The following is a 20,893-nucleotide window of genomic DNA, read 5'->3' on the forward strand; positions in this document are numbered from 1 at the left end:
TATTTTTTTTAACTTATTAAAAGTAAAATAGATATAATATATTAGTGTAGATATAAAAATAAAGTTTAAGGTGAATATGTGTAAAATATAATGTATCTAATAACTTTATAGTGTGAACAGAATTGTCCCTTTAATTAGTGTATGACCTTTTTTTTCTTTTCTATTTTTTTTTTTGGTCTATCCATACATAATAAAATGACAATTTTGAAATAATGTATCAATAAAATAATCAATATATTCTTTTGTCCTAAAGTAATCAATAAAAGAACAGAAAATAGTTTTCCCTTTTCTTATGCAAAGATCGCATGAGTATTTGCGCCATAGCTATATTTGAATAATACAGCTTTACTAACTCATTATTATATATTTTCTAATCATCTAACAAGTTTTAATAAATTTTATGTAATATACTAATATAGATTTACATTCTTCATATATATATATATATATATATATATAAGTCTATTTCAAATAAGATCTATTTTATTTTATTAAATTAAAATCCAACATTAATGACCATTAAATCATATTAAAAATTAAATTTTAAATTTTAAAATGCAGAAGATTTAGTGGGATATTAAAATGCTATTTAAAAAAAAATAATCTCTGTTGAAACTCAATGACTAATAAATATAATTTTAAATTTTAATTTTTGATATAATCTAACAATTGAAAAAGAAAATTGTTATATTAAATCTCATATCAAGAACGGTATCTGAACCATTATATATATATATATATATATATATATATATATATATATATATATATATATATATATATGTATATTTTGATTCTTTTCATATTATTTTCTCTACGTTTTAATGAGCGAGTTGTCTATCATAATTTTACTTTGTTTGCCTCTGAATTAACGGATACTAAATAGTTTATAACTTGTAGGTTTTACACATTGATTAGTAAAATACAAGTTCATGGCATGTATACAATTTGCTAATAAAATATATTATATTGGTACGTGAACATGGGAGAGTATTAATTTTAATTATGTCATATATATATTTATACACACCCTGAGAATAAAATATAAAGCTGATTTATCATATAATAATTGAAAATTTTACCACCTCAATATAAAAATTTGTCACATAAAATACTTCCTTATCATAATATATCATAATATATTTAGGCTCTGTTTGCCAAAGTTGTTTTTTTTTTTTTTTTTTCTCGCTTAAAAGCTTTACTTAAGGGCCAAAAGCTCTTTTATAAAAAAATAAAAGTGTTTGGCCAAAATCAATAAGTATTTATTGATAAAAAAAATAAATTTTTTAAAGTTATTTTAGAAAAGCCCAATTTTGAACTTAACTAAAAAAGCTTTTTTTTTTTAACTTGTATGGAAATTTAATGAGCATTTAATACAGCTTAATAAATATTTAATGTAATTTTTTTATTTACAACCAAATACTTATTAACTTTTTAATAAAAATTTTTTTTTAAAAAAATCTATTATACAAAGCATTAAAGCTCTATTTTTATCAGCTATATCATACAAACCTCTACAGATTAAAGCTTTACTTTTATTAGATATACCAAACGAACTCTTATTCATATCTAAAACATTTACTAGTTGAAGCCCATGTTCTCATATCGAGCCCTATAATACATTTTATTAGCAAATTGTATATATATGCCATCAACTTGTATTTTAATAATCAATGTGAAAATAAGTTATATGCAACCTAGTCTCCAATTTTATTTATTTATTACTTTTTTTTAATAAATCAAGTCTCCATTAAATGAGAGGCAAACGAAACAATATTAACTATAATAATTTCTTCATTAAATATATATATATATATACAATGCTGTTTAAGTGAGATATTTTTAACTTTTTAAATTATAATAATTAAATTTAATTATTTAAAATAGTTAGATTACATGCATTTATTATGATAGATTTGATCTGACATATCATATCAAGTACTTGTAGTTCACCATTTTGAATTATCAAACCTACCCACTCCGTCTCAACTTAAGGTTGAGAATACATTATCATCTTAGTTGAACTGATATACTAATATCCTTCCGGGAAGGATTAACAAGAGCTGGCTGCACCATTGTTGTAATATTTAAGTTTCTGATTAACTAAGCACAAAGTTTTATCTAGACCTCTTAAATATCTGTTTATTATTTTTCTTCTTGACATTGTATCTTAACTAAGAGGATGGGATTTTTCAGCTGCATACCTGTACGAATGGGACTAACACTTGTTGCCGTTGTTGCTCAATTATATACAGGGATTATAATTTAAGCACAACTAAATAAACTTTGGTTTCATATTTATTTTACCAATTTCATTACAAAACCATTTGATGGTCCATATAAAATATCAGTAATAATTTTACAACCATTGAAAAAATAAAAAAGCAATTGCCTCAATGTGGGTTGTATATATACACCAATGACCTAGACAAATCGAAATCAGTACTGATCCACAAATTTGGATTCGTACAAGCTTTTTTTATGCTTTCAACATCGTCTCAATTGGATAAATAGTCAACACATTTGGCTTGAAGAAAACTTAAAAACCAATAGAGACATGTTATAATCTCAATTAAAACAATTATAAAATAAAGTCTCGAGGACCCCAAAAAAGATATAATTAGAGTAAAGAAAGACTCAACTTAAGCTGCCATATCCAGGTCAACTGGAAATCCGATAAATAGTAATGATGTTAATTAATAAAGAAAGACTCTTAATTATCTGTAGAATTAATAAAGAAAGGCTAAAATAGACTTCATTATTATATGTAGACAATAATGGATCAGAATCTTTTATCCCAACCCCGTCCATGATCCAAAATATTAATAAAAAAAAATTATGGTGCTAACAGATTGGGGAATAGTTAGAGAGAGAGAGAACCTTGTTTTAGAAGTATAACAAAATTGACATCTAAGAAGACTGTCGTTAATTATTGGCCTCCTCTTTCATGCGTAGCAGGTGTGTTCCATTGATAAAGTCTTCCATATACTGACGTAGGAATACCAAACTAATATACACTGATGCGGAATAACTATTTCACATCATTTTTTCGTTATTTTGCCATCAAGCGCTAAAAGTCATTGCTAAAAGTCATTGTTTATTTCTTTAGATAATGTGTCTCAAGTTGAAATTATTAGACAAGTTTGATATATATAATAAATTTACATTCTATTAAATTAAGTTTTTGAAATTAATAATAATTTAATATGAAATTAGAATTCAAGATCTTATAAAGTTCAAATTTTATTATCTTTATAATAATTTAAACTTTTAGAATTAATGATAATTTAATAGAAATTTCTTATTTTGAATTGAAAAAAAAAATCATTTATTTACAATTTAATAAATTGTATAACTCTTCCTATCTCCAGTACAAGGAATATTATTACTAAAAGCTTAATTTTTTTATTTTTATCAATATTACTAATTTCATAGAACTGATAAACACAACTAATTACATTGCGACCATAATCATATAAGGAGTAGCTTAGTGGAAAAAAGCTCTCAAACCATTACACCTATGGATGTGGAAGTTATAATTCGTTATTATCTTAGATGATTTTATACTGCAATGCAATATTACACCTATGATACTATCAGAAGATATTTTTTTCCATAAAAAAAATTACATTGCAACTACAAATAAAACATAGAATTCCAAAAATAAAAAAGATTATAAATAAATAAATAAATAAAACATCTCAAGTATGTAATTGATTAAATATTATATATCATTTATCATCAATCATCAATTATTCAACCCTAATATGAGTGTCACTAACTTGGATGAATCGGGACAAATCCAAAATGCATAATTATTACATAATTATTATTATTTTTTTGGTTAAGGGACAGATAGGAATGATCACTATCTCCAAATTTGTTCATGAGAAGATTTTCATTTATTTATTTTAGCATGTGATTACTGAAGTTTTTCATATATAGGATAATAGTTCCGTTCACATCAGGTCAACTATCACCGATGGTTTTAACATTATAATTTTTTTTATTAGTTTTTAAATCATATCAATTATATAATTTAAAATTCAACAAAATTACCATATATAGATTTAATGACATGTTTACCCCCCCCAAAAAAAAAAAAAAAAAAAAACTCAAGTTGCGTGTGAGTATCAATGACTTGGACGAATTGGGACAGATCCAAAATGCATAATTATTATTATTTTTTTGGGGTTATCGGACAGATAGGAATAATCACTATCCCCAAATTTGTTCATAGGGCGATTTTTATTTATTTATTTTAGTGTGTGATTATTCAAGTTTTTTATTTATGGGATTACAATTAAGTTCACATCAGATCAACCTAATGGTTTAATACTATATTTTTTCTTATTAGTTTTTAAATCATATCAAGGATACGATTTAAAATTTAAAAAATTATTAAATAAGGATTTAATGATATATTAAAATACTATTTAAGAAAAAATGATTTAAGAAAAATAAATCCTCTCTCAAGTACGTGAGTAATGCAATTCAATAGTATTAAAAAAAAAAAAAGATATCACTCTATAAGATAATGTCCTAAAATATAATACCAAGTCAATACACATTTAGCCCCCAGATATATTAAAAAAATAGATATAATAATTCGAATTGAAAGAATGAATAATGAAAAAGAATTTTTTGCACTTATACCCTCTAAATTTCTCACCAATTTGCAACTTGCACTCAAATTTTTGTATTTGTCACTTATGCCCTCTAATTTATTTTAAACTTTATAGTCACAATCCCATATTTAGAGGGCATAAATGAAAATTTCTACAAAGTTTAAGAGGTATAAATATAAATTTCTATAAGGTTTAGGAGAATAGGTAATAAATAATTTCCAAAGTGCAAATTGCAAATGAGTGTAAAATTCAAGATCATACATGAAAACAATCCAATAAAAAACGGCTCAAATGTAGAGTCTTTCCGACAAATATTTATATATATGTAGAGTCTTCATTAATTAGTATTATCTTTAAAGTCCTTTAAATATATGCACATGATGGACGAGCTAGAAAGTGGGAACCATGAATGTGCCTAACAGCCAAAGAATAGCGATCTCAATGTCAATAATAATAATAATCATAATAACAATTAATTATTAATAATAATAAACATAATCACGAATTTCAAGATTTCAATATATTAAATAAAACATATGATGATGTAGGAACAAATATGTATAGATAAAGTTTTTTTTTAATTGTACAAATAAATATTATATCATTAATTGTTCAACGACTATCATTAATTTTGCTTGAGGTCGGCATCAATGATATGGACAGATGGAATCAGTAGTACTCCACAAACTTGAGATTCGCAAGCAGTACTCCAAAATAATATTTACACACACATATCGTATATACATATATACAAACACATTTGTCCTGAATAATAAATACTCAAACACATTTGTCCTAAAGAAAATTTGAAAAACTACGTATAATAATTAATAAACAAAGACTCTGATCATACACTTCATATTTAACACATATAAACACATACATAATTGATAAAGATATGATGTATGTTTAATATATACTATATAAAACCATATTGGTTTCCGAAGACTTTTAGCCTACAGTTACTTTTTATAGTGAAAATTACAATATATATATATATATATATATATAACTCCTATTATCCCTTTAAAAAGAAAACTGTAATTATTTTGAGATCATGTTATTGTTGGGAAAAAATTGTCTCTTTTCAATTTTGTAGGATTTTTAGATTGATGATGAAAAGAAATAATGAAAAAAAAATCAAAGTACACACAAAACAATAGATAATAAAAGAAAAAATAAGAAATTTTGAATATGGTTTGGCGATCAATGTGATTTCTACCTTCACGAAGCATACCCATTCAAAATCCATTATCAATCTTGGAAGTATTAGAACGATGTTTAAGAACTCTCTTATTCTCTTTTGTCGACTCTCTCAATCTCTTTCTAAGTTTCATGAACTCAAATCATCACATGATGAAATTAGGACACAATAAAACCCATTAAAACAAGAATAAAATAAACAAAAAATACAAAACTTATATAAATGTCATCGTAGTGCTGCAATCCTGTACAATCGATGCCACAACACTATCTTTTCGAGCAAAAACCCCACATTGCAATAGTGCCAGTATCCTAGCACCTCCTAGAGTCATGTCGTAGTGCTCCATGGATAGCACCATAGAGCTATCTTCTCATGGACAAAATTTTATGTCTTAGCCCTGCAGCTCCTCCTACCTAGTGCTATAGCTCTCATATTGCCCTGCAACTTCTTCTTTTCATTTAGGTCTTCTTTTCAAGCTTCACAAATGAAAAAATTTTCCATTTGAAGATTTAAACCATACCTCATACCTCGATGACTAGTGAATGTATTGCGCTCATCTTTGGTCTTCAACCCTAAAGACCAACTAAAGCTGTGCATAGCTTTAGTTTATCTGTTGTCATTGGCTTAATCAACATGTTAGATGGATTCGTGCTTCCTTGTAACTTAACAAGCACCAACACTTCATTCTCAAGCAAATCTCTGATTAAGTGGTAATGGACATTAATATGTTTAGTTCGTGCATTATGTGCTGAGTTCTTAGCCAAGTGTATTGCACTTTGATTGTCACTTTACAAACATACTCCTTTTGATGGAATCCCAAATTTGACTACAAGCCTTGCAACCATATCATTTCCTTACTGACCTTAGTCGCTACCAAATACTCTATTTAAGTTGTAGATAAACAATCTTTTGCAATTGAGATACCCAATTAATGGTAGTCCTACTTAGAGAAAACACATAACCTGTAGTGTTTGTCCTATTATCCACATTACCAGCATAGTTTGCATCTAAGTAGTCATGTAGCTTTAACTCACTCTTTTGAAGTATAGACATTTCTTTATGGTATCCATAATTATTTGAAAATCCATCTCATAGCCTTGCAATGTTGTTTACTTAGGTTTGGCATGTATTTGCTAACAACTTCTAGTGCATGAGCTATATCTAGTGTTGTGCCTACCATGGCATATGTTAGAGTTTTAATAGGTGAAGCATAAGGAATCTTAGCCATGTAGTCTAACTCCTTAGTTATCTTTTCTGCTCTTTAGATAACCTGAAATGAATAGGCAAAGGCACTTTGACAAGTTTAGAATCAGTAATTACAAACCCTTCAAATACCTTATGAATGTGCTCTTCCTGAGAAAGCTTCAGAATGTCATTCTTCCTATCTTTGCTAATCTTTACGCCGAGTATCTTTTTGGTCTCTCGTAGGCCTTTTATCTCAAATTTATATTAAGCTTACCAAGATTTGAACCAACAACCAACTTGTCATAAACATAGAGTAATAAGATAATAAAATTCTCACCAGTTTTCCTAAAACTGCAACAGTGGTACCCATTCTCTTTCATGAAGCCATCAAACTTCCTATACCACTATATTGGAGCCTGCTCCAAGCCATACAGGCTCTTTTTCAATCTGCACACTTGATTCTCATTGCCTTTAATTGCAAATCACTTTGGCTACTACATCTATATCTCCTTCTCCAAGTTACTATAGAAGAATGTTGTCTTCATATCTAGTTGCTCTAGATGAAGATTGTTAGCTATAAAAATGCTTAAAACTAACCTAATGGTAGGTAGTTTCACTAAAGAGAATATATTAGTGTCATCTATCTCTACCTTTACTAAAAGCCCTTGACCACCATTATGGCCTTATACCTCTTGGAACCACTGTGTTCCTACTTCAATCGATACACCAACTTGTTCTGCAAGGCTTTATTTCCGATGAAAGCTTGGCCAACTCCTAAGTATGGTTATGTATCAAATATGCATCTCCTTATTCATTACAAGCTCCCACTTGTTTACATCACTCATCCAACATGCCTCATCATAGTATTTGGGTCACCACCTTCTATCAATAACAAATAGTTCATATATTTCTTGTTTGGTATATGTGGTCGATTATATCTCTCACGTGGAATTGGTAGCTACGGTTGTTCCACTTTCTATGCAGTAGTTTCCTTGATCTATTTATCAATTTTCTCCACCTATGTATCTACAATCTCATCCTAAAGAGCTTGTCTAGATCGCCCTACTATGTTTGTCAAAACATATCATCTTCATTAGGATCAAAATCAGTAGGTTCAAAACATACTAACCTTTTAGAATTTGAAGCATCTCTGTCCTTGTACATAACCTTCTTATTGAAGATTATAAACTTTGTTTCTAACGATCTTCCTATTCTGCTCACCCTAGAATCTACAACCAAAATCATCACCACCATACCCAATAAATGTGCACCTTTATGATTTGGCATCCAATTTACTTCTAGTATGATCTCTAAGTGCAAATAGGAAACATATCCATACTTCCTCTTGTATTTTGTATTCCAATGGTACTGATGGTCCTCCATAGATTAAACAAGCTGCTATGTTAACTACTTCATTCCAAAATTGCTTTGGCAAGCTTACATGCAACCTCATGCTTTAGACTCTCTTAGTCATTGTCTTGTTGGTCCATTTTGCTATACCATTTTACTCTAGTGTTCCTAGCATAGTTTTCCCCAGCTTGATTCCGTTATCATAGTAGAAGCTTTTGAACTCGATGTTCTTAAACTTAACCACCATTGTTTGACCATAACTTCTTCATTTTCAACCTTATTTCATTCTCCACCATAGCTTTTCACTTCTTGAGCACCTTGAACACTTTTGATTTCTATCTCAAAAAGTAAACCCAAATATTTCTCAAGTGGTCATCAATGAAGGTAACAAAATATGAATTACCTCCTAATGAAAAAATTAAACCTGGTTCACATATATCTGCATACACTAACTGAAGTTTTTCATCATTTGGAGTTCTACCGACTCTCTTGAAGATAATTCTCTACTGTTTTCCTAAAATGCAACCCCTATAAATGGCAATATCCATTAATTTCAAATCTAGTAGCTTCTCATTTGTTTGCATGATCTTTAGCCCTTTCTGACTCACGTGGCAAAGTATCTGATGCCATAAATCTGACTTCTTTTTTTTTTTTTTTTTTTTCAGCAACTCCAAAAAATTCACAGCCATCTATTGTCAAATAGAATGCTCATTCTTCTTGGTATGAGCCACGATCATAACACCTTTGCAGATCTTCCACTTGTCTCTTGCAAATGTTGTTACATACCATTTCTTTGTCAACTAACCAATGGTTATCAAATTCTTCCTCTAGTTAGGGACATGTATCATATTATGTAGCTTCTAAACCAGCCCATTCAACTTAATTTTCACAACTCCACTACCAATAACGTTACAACCTTAGTCATCACCTAGATAGACCTTACCCAAATTATCTAAAACATGGTTTTTAAGTGATTCTCCTCATGAGGTAGCTTGGAATGATGCCTCCAAATCAAGAACCCACGACTTATCCTTACATTCCATGGAACAAATCAATGTATCATCTAAATTCTCAAATATAACATTTGCTTCCTTACTATTACCTTTATTTTTTAGGAGCTTTGCATTGTGCTTTGCGGTGCCTAAATTTGCCACAATTCTTACATTCCACATCCTTGTGGCTTTTAATGTCCTTGTCCCTATGATTCTTGGACTTGGCCCTATCACTTTTTGGTTTTGAATAACCTCTATCTTGTCCTCTATTTCATATTTTTCCTCTACTATCCATACTCAATGTCAAACTTGAACTGAAGGATTAATCCTCTCATTTTCTAATCTCTTCAATCATGATCATATATCTCTTACCTTTGAAAATTTCAACATAGACTTCCCAAAAGAACCACTAATTAAAGTAACAATATCCTTCTAACCATCGGACAATTGTCCAAGGATTAATAAGACTTGTATCTCATCATCAAATTTAATAAAAACAAGATTTAATAATCCATTATCTCATTAAATTTATTGAAGTGCTCTTCAAATATACTTCTCTTAGTTGTCTTCAAATTAAAGAGCTTTTTTAATAAGACGTATCTTGTTAGTAGCAGATGATTGTTCATAAAGGCCATCAGTTTTAACAACGTCAACCTAATTGCACTTAAGGCTTTGTGATTTAGCTGATGCTTCTTAGACAGTGCCATGGCTCTCTAGCCTCTATCTTATGGACAAATTTTGATGTTGCAGGGTTGTAGCTCTTCCTAACTTGTGCGCAGTACTCATGTTGTCATCTGCAAGTTGTTCTTTTTTTCCTTCAAGTCTTATTTTCAGGTTTCACACATCAACAATTATTGAAAACATATGTTATGATGATCACTAAAAAGAATTTCTAAGTTTTTTCCCAAATATTATAAATTTGTTTTAATACCTTTTCACAGTGTTTTTTAAAAATTAGAAGTTCCTTTCATGTACCCTATTCACTCTAATTAGAAACATGAGCTTAGAGATAAAATTTTCAATCCTATTATATATCATATACATGGCAATCAATTTGGGAAGATGATTGGATTCAAGGTGAATGTAATCTTATGAATTTGAACGCTGGAAGATGAATTGTGATTCATGAATTGATTGTAGAAGAATTGTTTCTAATGAATATATAATATCAAAATTTTTTTTATATTCCAATTAGTATTTGTGGTGTTCAAGATAAGCTTATTTGGTCTTTGCAAAAGAATGGTGTTTTTTTACTATCCAGTATTGTTATCATAAGCTTACGAATATCACCAAGTCAGATAGTTTGAATGGTCATTTATCTGTAATTGAAAATTGTTTTATGTGGAAAAATTTATGGAATTTGAAGGATCATCAAAAGTTAAGAAGTTTCATGTGGAGATTGGCATATGACATTGTTACAATTAGGAAAAAAATCTTCAATTTTAAAGAATTTGACTGGACAAAGTGTGTCCAATATGTGGCGTTACATCAGAAAATACTGATCATATAATTTGGCAATGAGAATGGATTATATTGTGTGGTATTACAATCGATTTAGCTGGAGATTCAATTCTTGGGTTTCTTTGTCTCCTATGAATAGACTTATGGTGCTTGTTTGGATTGGGGGATTAGACTATTTGAATTTAAAATAAATCCCATTAAAGTACAGAAAAAGGGATGTACGTCAGTAGTAGAAATACAATGAAGATGAAGATGCGAGAACAATGAAATATACAAAGATAATGGTGAAAAGTGCCCAAACATAGTATGCATCAATTGTCAATTAAGACATAAGGGAACAGTATTAAAATATAAAACTATGGGATGAGCTCAGTGAGTAAATAAGTAAAATATTATGAAAATAAACATTATTCTAAAAGTATCATTTCTCTCAAAACCTCACTTTCACTATTTGAAAGTTCACTCGTTTTGATAAACAATTTTTGCAAAACCCATAATCATCTTTAAAACATAATCATTCTCATAATTCATAAGATAAGGAAATCAATATAAGAAAATATCCATAACTTCTTAAGTAAAATACAAATTTTATGAATCATAATTCATATAATATCAATTACCATATTTATATATTTTGTATTCGTAGTGTACCATATAATATATTTATGTACTATAATCATTATCATAACCTTTTGGACAACCACACCTAGCATCTTAGTACGTCATTGAGTACTGTGGGAGGGAGAAATTGTTAATACGACCTTTGGCATCCTAGAGTTATCGTAGATTGGAACCTCTCATCCAACTTTAAGAATGATACTGATCACATAAAGGATGGTCAATAAAATGAGCGTAGCCAAAATTTATCAAATCTGTAACCATGGTACAATATAGTATATAATAATCCATAAACTAGTATTCGAATCATAATCCAGTATATATAATTTATCAATATTATGCAAATTCATCATAACAAAATATTTTCACAAGCACTAGCATATATTTTTATGTAGTCATAAATCAAAAATATATTTCTACAAAACCATTCATCTTAATATGCCGAAAAAATAATTCTTTCATAATATATTATAAAATATATGATGTAAACAATTCAAGAAATAATAATAATAATATATAATCAAGTAGACAATTCCCAAAACCATTTTCGAAAATAAAATTTCACTCATAAATCACAGCTAAGGTAAGATCCCTTGCTGCAATGCCTCCAATATTAGTCTTGATACCTAAAATATTAAAGATATTTCTCTAACTCTAAAATTTAAACCAAACACATTGGCGTGTACTAATGTCCCAAAATAATTTTTGCAACTCTAAAATTACTAAAATTAGATACCAAAGGATCCAATTATACTATGTACCCTAAATATCTGAAACCCCAAAAAATGAGATTTTTAACTTGAAGACAATTTTATGAAAATGGACCTTCTATCGGACCCTATTGACGCCTAATTACACAAATCTAACTTTACTTTTATCCAAAATTGTCCAAATATAGTCCACTTTTACCTAGTATTTAACTACTTGGTTCAAAACGAAAAATCATCAAATAACATCTAAAAAAAGATTTTCTGAGAACCACAATCCAGCCGACCCAACTAATATAGTCTAGAATCCACTTTCCATAAATTATATATCAATGGAAAGGTCATGAAATGGGTAATGCAATTATGTACTTATCTTGATCCAAAAATATCTCCTATGGCCGGAAAACCTGATCAAAATTTTGGCCAAATTTTATGTTGATGGATCTTTCAAATAGTGTAGAATCTTGGCAATGGAAGGCCATAAATGAATTGAAGGTGTCCAAATTAAGGGGTAAAGGCTATGAGTTGCTTGAAATGGTTGGAAAATGACCAAACTCCGTTGAAACTCGTGTGCACCATTGTCAACTTCAAATAGCCAATGTCAGCACCTCCAATGGCAATTGGTTGTGGGATTTAGAGTGTTAGACAAGATATGGGTGGGCAAGCACTCTTTTTGGCATGTATAGGTATGAGATGGCTAGAGAAATGTTAAATGACATTGACTTGGTTCGATATCCAAGTAGGTTGAGGGGTCCAATTTTGGTCAATAGGGTCCATGAGCTTTCTGGGACTTTTTTGATATTTTTCAATTTTTTTAATAATGGACATGCTTCCCCATATATGAATATATATGGATCTAAAAAATAAATATCTAAGACTGGTTTAGATACATATAAAATACTTGAGCCCAAAACTTTGTAAAACCATAATTTTTTAACCGTAACTAAGAATTATATGTACTGTCAATTTATGAACTTATATCGATGAGCTTTATACTATAACGTATTGATCAAACCAAAATTATTTTCCAAGAAAGTCAAGTATAGGACTTACTCACAATCAAATTGGTCAAACTCAGTCAAACCTTTTAAAATCTTAAATTATAATTTATTTATCGGGATGGATCATCACAATCTACCCCCTTAAAGAAATTTCATCACAAAATTTGTAACTTAATTGTTGAAAAGGTGGGGATGCTAACTTTGCATCCAGTCCTCATGCTTCCATTTAGCCTCCTTAATTGCATGGTTCCTCTATAAGATTTTTATAAAAGGTATGGTCTTGGTATGAAGCTTTTAATCTTTACGATCCAGGATTTCTATCAGCTACCTTTTATAAGACAAGTCCTCTCTCAATTGAATCTATTGAGTTTCCAATACATGTGACGAATCCGATCTATACTTGAGAAGTATAGAAAGATGAAAAACATCATGAATTCTAGAAAGCTTCACTGTTAGCGCAAGTCTATAAGCAATTTGCCCAACTCTCTCAATGATCTCATATAGCCCAATAATACCTTGGACTCAATTTTCCACAGTTCCAAAATGCATCACCTCTTTCCAAGGTGACAGTTTCAATAATACTCTATCTCTAACACCGAACTCAAGGTCCTTACTTTTGACATCTATATAACTCTTTTATCTATCCTGAGCTGCCTTCAACCTTTCATAAATGATCCTGACTTTATCAAGTGCACATTACATGTGGTCAAGACCTATGGGCTACCAATTACCAACCCCATCCCAACATATAGGGGTCCTATAATGCCTCCCATAGAAAGCCTCATGAAGCGCTATACCAATACTCGAATGATAGATATTGTTTCAAGTGTTTGCCAAAGTTAAGTAAGACCCCCAATTCCCTTTGAACTATAGTATATAAGACCTCAACATATCCTCCAAAGTCTTTATAGTCGTCTCTGACTATCCATTTGTATGTGGGTGCAAAGCATTACTAAAGTGTAGTTTGGTACCTAAAGCTGTCAGTAACTCTCCTAAAACCTAGATATGAATCAAGTGTCCCTATCTAAAATAATAGAGAAAGGAACTCCGTACAAGCTTATGATTTTCCTATAGAGCTTGATCAAATCCTACAAAGTGTAAGTCTCACAAATTGACAAAAAGTGCATGGACTTTGTGAGTCAATCAACAATCATCCAAATACCATCTTGACCTAGCTGCCTATGAGGAAACTTGTAGAAAAAGTCCATAGTAATATGCTCCCATTTCCACATTGGAATAAATAAAAATTGCAAAAGTTTTGAAGGTTTTTGCATCACTACCTTCACTTGCTGACATACAAAACAATTGAATACATAGTCTGTAACTTCCTCATTCATCCTGGCCACCAATAATACTCTCACATGGTGCAATACATCTTGGTGCTGCCTGGATGCATGGCATAAGATAAGTTATGAGCCTCATCAAGAATCTCCCTCTTGAGTCATTCATTAGTCAGAACACAAAGTCTGGTACATATAACCAAAGCTCTATCATCTCTAACTGTGAAAGTTATAGTCAAACCATCTCCAATCTTGCCTTTCAATGACAGGACCCGTCCCGAGAATCCTCCCAGGATCTCCCAGGTGGTCCCGCCTAGTGAAGTTCCACCGGATAATCCATAGAAAATATCCAATGGAACCTCACCTTAAAACATGGACAACAAACACAAGCGATATCGATAATACCTCAATATATATAAATATAAAACCAGAATAGCATAAAAGTCCACATCCGGCCTATTATACCATAGGCTATAGCTACACACATAAATACCACGGTCTCTACTGAGTCCCATATTTAAAATCAAAACATTCTCAAAGTGTCAACGAAATCTAGGAGTACAAAAAAGTAATAAATAAGTTCAGAAGATGATGATAAATAAAGAAAGGATAGATATGGTTGTTGTCGTAGAAGGAACAAAACGATAAGCCATGTGCGATGTAGACTGCTACTAACTATCTGGGCCTAGGGGACCGAATTTAAAACAAATAAAACGTGATATAAGGGAATCTCAGTGAGTGGCATAGTATAATATAAAAATAATAATAATTTATTTCCGTAAAAATCTTTCTCTCAAGACCTCTCGTTCCGCTCCTTTGAAAAGTTTCCGGTCTAAAAATCATTTCACAAAATCCAAACTTGTATCCCGATTTAATCTCATAAAAAATTTATGCTCAAAGGTATAAATGAACGATAATTGTAATATTATAAAATGCCTCAATCAATATATAAATATTTGAGTATAAAATATAATAAACATAGTTCCACAAAATATTTATGAAAATGCAGTAATGATCACAATATTTGAAAATCAACAATGTAATCAAAGCGTATAGAATGTACCATTCGATGTACCAATTGTAAACTGCGGGATATACCCATCTCACGACCTTCAATATACGAAAGACATCATGGAAATAATAAACCGTTAGGACATACCTAGCCTCATGGTCCGTGGCAATAAATCCTATAAGCTGAACCCAACCTCACGATAACGTGGCAATAATAACCTGTGGGATAAACCAAACCTCACAGTCCATGGCAATAATATCCTGTGAGATGAACCCCACCTCACGGTATCATGGCAAAACCTAGAGCACTGTAATATAATATAATATAATACTAATCCAAAATATTGGCATTACATGGTACATCAATTTAAAATTAACCAATACAGTATCCTTAAAACAATTTTGTAAGATCATATTTTTTTTTCCCAAACGATATTGTATTATAAATCATAATGTAATATTTAAATTCCACCGTTTATTTAAATATTTCAAAATTTTCAAATCACCATTTTTACTAAAACCAGAAATACCATAGTGAAATATATTCAACATAAATCAATTTTAAGCACAAAATCATAAAATATTCGAACATGCTTAAAATCATATGATTTCCAATCTACTTTATCAACCAAATAATTTTCAAAATGATTTAAAATCTCAATTCAATTTCCAAGATGTTTACATACCACAAGTTCATTTATGAACTCATTAGAATTGGAAATCATTCAAAATATTATCAAAAGTCACATAAAATGATAACATATATGTTAAAGCAGATATTTATATATGCATAAAACCAACATTTCAATCAAATGGTATATATGTAAAATATTCAAAGAACATATATATTATACTATATACCTAAAACGTTTTAAAATGATATAACCACTCACATTACTACAGATGTTCACTTCTACTCCTCTGCAAGATTGCCTTCAAGCTCAATTTAAGTGCGTGTAATATAATAAAATATTATTTAGGCTTCAAATGACTGAACCGAGACACTTTTATGACCTAAATGTCTTAAAATAATTTATGGTACTATAAAATTACATAAATTAGACACCGAACAATCCAATTATACCGCCTACCCTTAGTATCCAGTATCCAAAATTGGAGATTTTCATCCAAGCCTAATCTTTCGAAATTGAACCTTCTAATGAGTCCTAATAATATCCAATTTCATTAATTCAACTCCGCTTTCAACCAATTTGACCAATTTTGTCCAAACACAGTCTGAAATTACCCAATAATTAACTAATTGACCCAAAAATGGAAAAATTATCAAACGACCTTCAAAATTCACAAACTTTATATCGACAAAAAGCCTAAGAGACAAGAAACTCACCAGTATGGTCACCTTGGTCCAAAAGCTCCTCTAATGGCCGAAAAACTTTGGTGAAGCTTTGTTCAAAGTCCAAGTTGATATATCTCTCAACCGGTGAGGAATCTTGGCAAATGGGAAATGGAAATGAGTTCAGACGGTCCAAAAATGGTAGAAAAGGTCTATAGGTTGGCCTGAAACGGCCGAAAAATGGCCAAACAGTTGGAAAACACCAAATGATCACCGTCGGCTTCAAACGGCCAATCCCGGCACATCCGCCAGCGGTTTGGCCTGAAATTTGGCCGCCAAGGTTGTCTCAAGGTGGGTAAGGAGGGTGGCTGGTGCGTGCATAAAGAAGGTGGCCGAAATCGGGCAAAAACGGAGATGACCTGGTTAGGTGTAAAACGGGTTCGAAACGACCTAGTTCGGGTCCGTGGGTCTGGAGAGAAATTTCTTATGTTTGGGTGACAAAATGGGTATTTGGAACTTGTTTCCTACTGTGCATGCTTTTCCACGTTTATATAAAGCCTTGAGTCACTAACAGATGAAAATCTGGGACTGGTTTGGACACTGATATAAAACTGATATTTGAAATTTTACAGAACCATAATTTTTTATCCGTAACTCAGAATTTGGCGTGCCTCTAGTCCATAAACTCATATCGAAGAGCTCTACACAATGGTATATCAGTCAAACCAAAAATCTTATCCATAGAAAAAGTTAACTTTGGCCCCACATACTGTGCACTTGGTCAAACCTAGTGAAACTTGGTCATACCTTGTCAAATTGTACAACAGGGGTATTTTGGTACGGGTTGTTACAACCTACCTTAAAGAAATTTCGTCTATGAAATTCATACCTTAGTTTTGGAAGGGGTGAGGATACTGGCTCGGCATTTGATCCTGTCGCTCTCAAGTCGCCTCCTCGACAAGGTGATTTCTCCAAAGAACCTTCACCAAAGGTATAGTCTTGTTACACAACCTTTTCTCTTCCCTTTCTAAAATCTGCACTAGCAACTCCTCATAACACAAGTCATCCCTTAATTCAATCTCCAGTGTCTCTAACAGATGATGGGTCTAAGATACACTTGGGGAGCATGGAGATGTGAAAAACATCATGAACTCGAGAAAGCTCCTCCGACAAGTCGATCATGTATGCCATTGGACCTATCCTTTCTATGATTTCATATGGTCCAATATAGTGAGGACTTAGCTTCCCTCGTTTTCCAAAACGCAGTACACCTTTCCAGGGAGAGAGCTTCAAGAATACTCGATCGCCAACCTCGAACTCGAAATCCTTCCTACGCACGTCCGCATAGCTCTTTTGCCTATCTTGTGCTGCTTTCAACCTGGCCCATATAATATTGACCTTGTCCACTATCTCCTGTACAATCTCAAGGCCTAAAAGTTTCCTTTCACTTGTCTCATTCCAACATAATGGAGTCCGATATTGTCTCCCATACAATGCCTCATAAGGTGACATCTCAATGCTCGAGTGATAGCTATTGTTGTAGTTGAACTTTGCCAAAGGTAAATACTCATTCCAATTTCCCTTGAATTGTAGTGCACATGACCTCAACATGTCCTCAAAGGTCTGAATAGTCCTCTTAGATTGTCCATCAGTCTGAGGGTGAAAAGCGGTACTCAAATTCAACTTGACACCAAGTTCATTCATTAATCTTCACCAAAATCTTGAAGTGAACCATGGATCTCTGTCAGATATAATCGATACTGGCACCCCATGCAAGCTCACTATATGATTCATAAAGAGTTCCGCTGATTTCTGAGGAGAAAACATCTCATGAATAGGTAGCAAATGTGTGGATTTGATGAGTCGATCCATTATCACCTAAATACCATCCTGTGTTTGAATATAAAATCTATTGTATTGCACTCCCATTTCCATTCTGGGATGGATAAAGGCTGTAGAAGTCCAGAAGGCTTTTATCTTTCTGCCTTCACTTGCTGGAAAATGAAACACTTGAATACATATTCAGTAACTTCTCTCTTTATCCCTGCTCACCAATAATACTCTTTCAAGATATGGTACATCTTAGTACTACCAAGGTGCATAGCATAAGCAGAACTATGGGCTTTTTCAAGTATTTGCCTTTTCAGTTCTTCATTTGCTGGAACACAGAGCCTAGAACCAATCACCGAGGCTCCATCACCTCTAATAACGAAGTTTGATTGTCCCCCTTCTTCAACTTTCTTCTTTATGCTCATTAAGTAAAGGTCTTTAAATTGGGCCTTATAAACACAATTCAAAAAGAAAATCCATCCATTAATTCAAAAAGAAGGCTTAGAACTTAATTTCTCCTCAAACCAAATACCAATGTCACAAAGTTAAAATTTAGATTATTCTTTTCGCCTCCGATTACACTCCTAGTACTTGTAATTATAAGATCCATGTTTCTCATTGATTATCCAGTTTTCTTAACCTCGACAAACATCTTTCTTTTAATCAAATTCATCAAAGTCATAAAATAAAATCTCTCATATTTATTCTAATGGAGGGCTTTAGATTGCTTATAAAGCCTAAAAAAAATCCTCAAGATTGTCAGTACCTAAGAATATGAAACCAAAAGATCAAGTCCAAGTCTTCTCATCATCTCAAATATCATTATTAAAATAACCTCAAATCCTTCCAAATTCAAATAAACTCCAAGAATACATACCTCGAGCAATACACAAATTTAAATCTTAATTCTAATATCACAACCAAGTACTAAGAACTAGTTACTAGATCCTCAAACTGTAAGAAAACATTCATCACTTTCTTATATTCTAGTTAAGCCCCAACAATCATATTCCTTAGGAGACTGATTTATCATAAAAAATATCAACCACCTCTGATCCATAAAATATCGTTGGCATAAAATCCTCAATCTCCAAGAAAACAAAATATCAAAACCAAAATCTAAAATCATCACCCCAAAAGCAGATGCCACAAAACCAACTGAAATTTACAGCTTAGCTCTCAATAAATTGTTCCACATTAGATCATCAAATACATCAACCAAACTTTTTCTGTACCAGATTTTGATATTAAGATCTTAATTTCCATGCAACAAAGATAACTACTCTCAAACATCTGACAAGGTCAAAACAATCCTCCTATGGATGTGGAACTTTTAAGGTAACATCCCAAAAGAATTGGAGTCATCCTGACTTGTGCAATATATTCACGTAAAACAAAAGAGCGTGTGGTCCTTAAGCCAATAAAATATGTCTGTCACTACCAAGCATAGATAATGTATCTGTCACAACATTAGGGCGATTTGTGCCTTTTAACTGATTATAGCATATACCTTACCTTTAGTAAGTAGTACTCCTCTTTGACCTCGCCTCTAGCTGTGGATGAAGACCATTGTCTAGTGTTAGTAGAACCTCCTGAAGTCTGGCCTGTTTATGTATCATGTACCTTGTACCCATCAGTCAGTTGAAATTGTGCACTCGACCTTAAAGCTTTGGCATGGTTATGTCCTCGATAGAGGCAATCCTTTTTAAGGTATTCCAACTGCCTATAATGAAAATATGATCCATTTCACTCGCTAATGTTATTCACTGTCCACTATCTCAAACTCAGAGTGGGTGTCTCAACTTTAACCTCTTAATCTTAACAAAGGTTGGAGGACAAAACTAGGTGTGAAATGCAGTCTTGAACTATGTCCAAGTGTGACGTCTCATAGTCCTTTCATACATTCACCAGTTCCTTACGTTTCCCTAGCATAAAACTAGCTAAGGTGATCTTGTCCTTGTTCGAACATTGCATAGGATCTGTGGAGCCATTACAACCCACTGCTCCAAGTTTACGAGCCTAATTAATAGAAACCTAGTAAACCTACTCCTCTCAAGTGATCGAGCCAGGCGCTTGACAAGATGCTCCTCATAAGTGAACGCATCTGTACTTCCAGTTGTAATATGCTGGCAACCACGTCTATCTCCTTGCAACATCAAGGAAAAGTTCTATATGATAAAATTGGTCAAAATATAATTAACACTAACAAAATGGTAGGTAAGGATTGCAAAACACAGGATAAGTCGCACAGCAATGCATAACCTCAAGGAATTTAGAACCTAAAGCTCTGATACCAAGCTGACAGGACCCTCCCCGAGAACCCTCCCAGGAT

Source organism: Ziziphus jujuba, chromosome 6 (assembly GCF_031755915.1).
Source record: "Ziziphus jujuba cultivar Dongzao chromosome 6, ASM3175591v1".
NCBI classification, from domain to species: Eukaryota; Viridiplantae; Streptophyta; class Magnoliopsida; order Rosales; family Rhamnaceae; genus Ziziphus; species Ziziphus jujuba.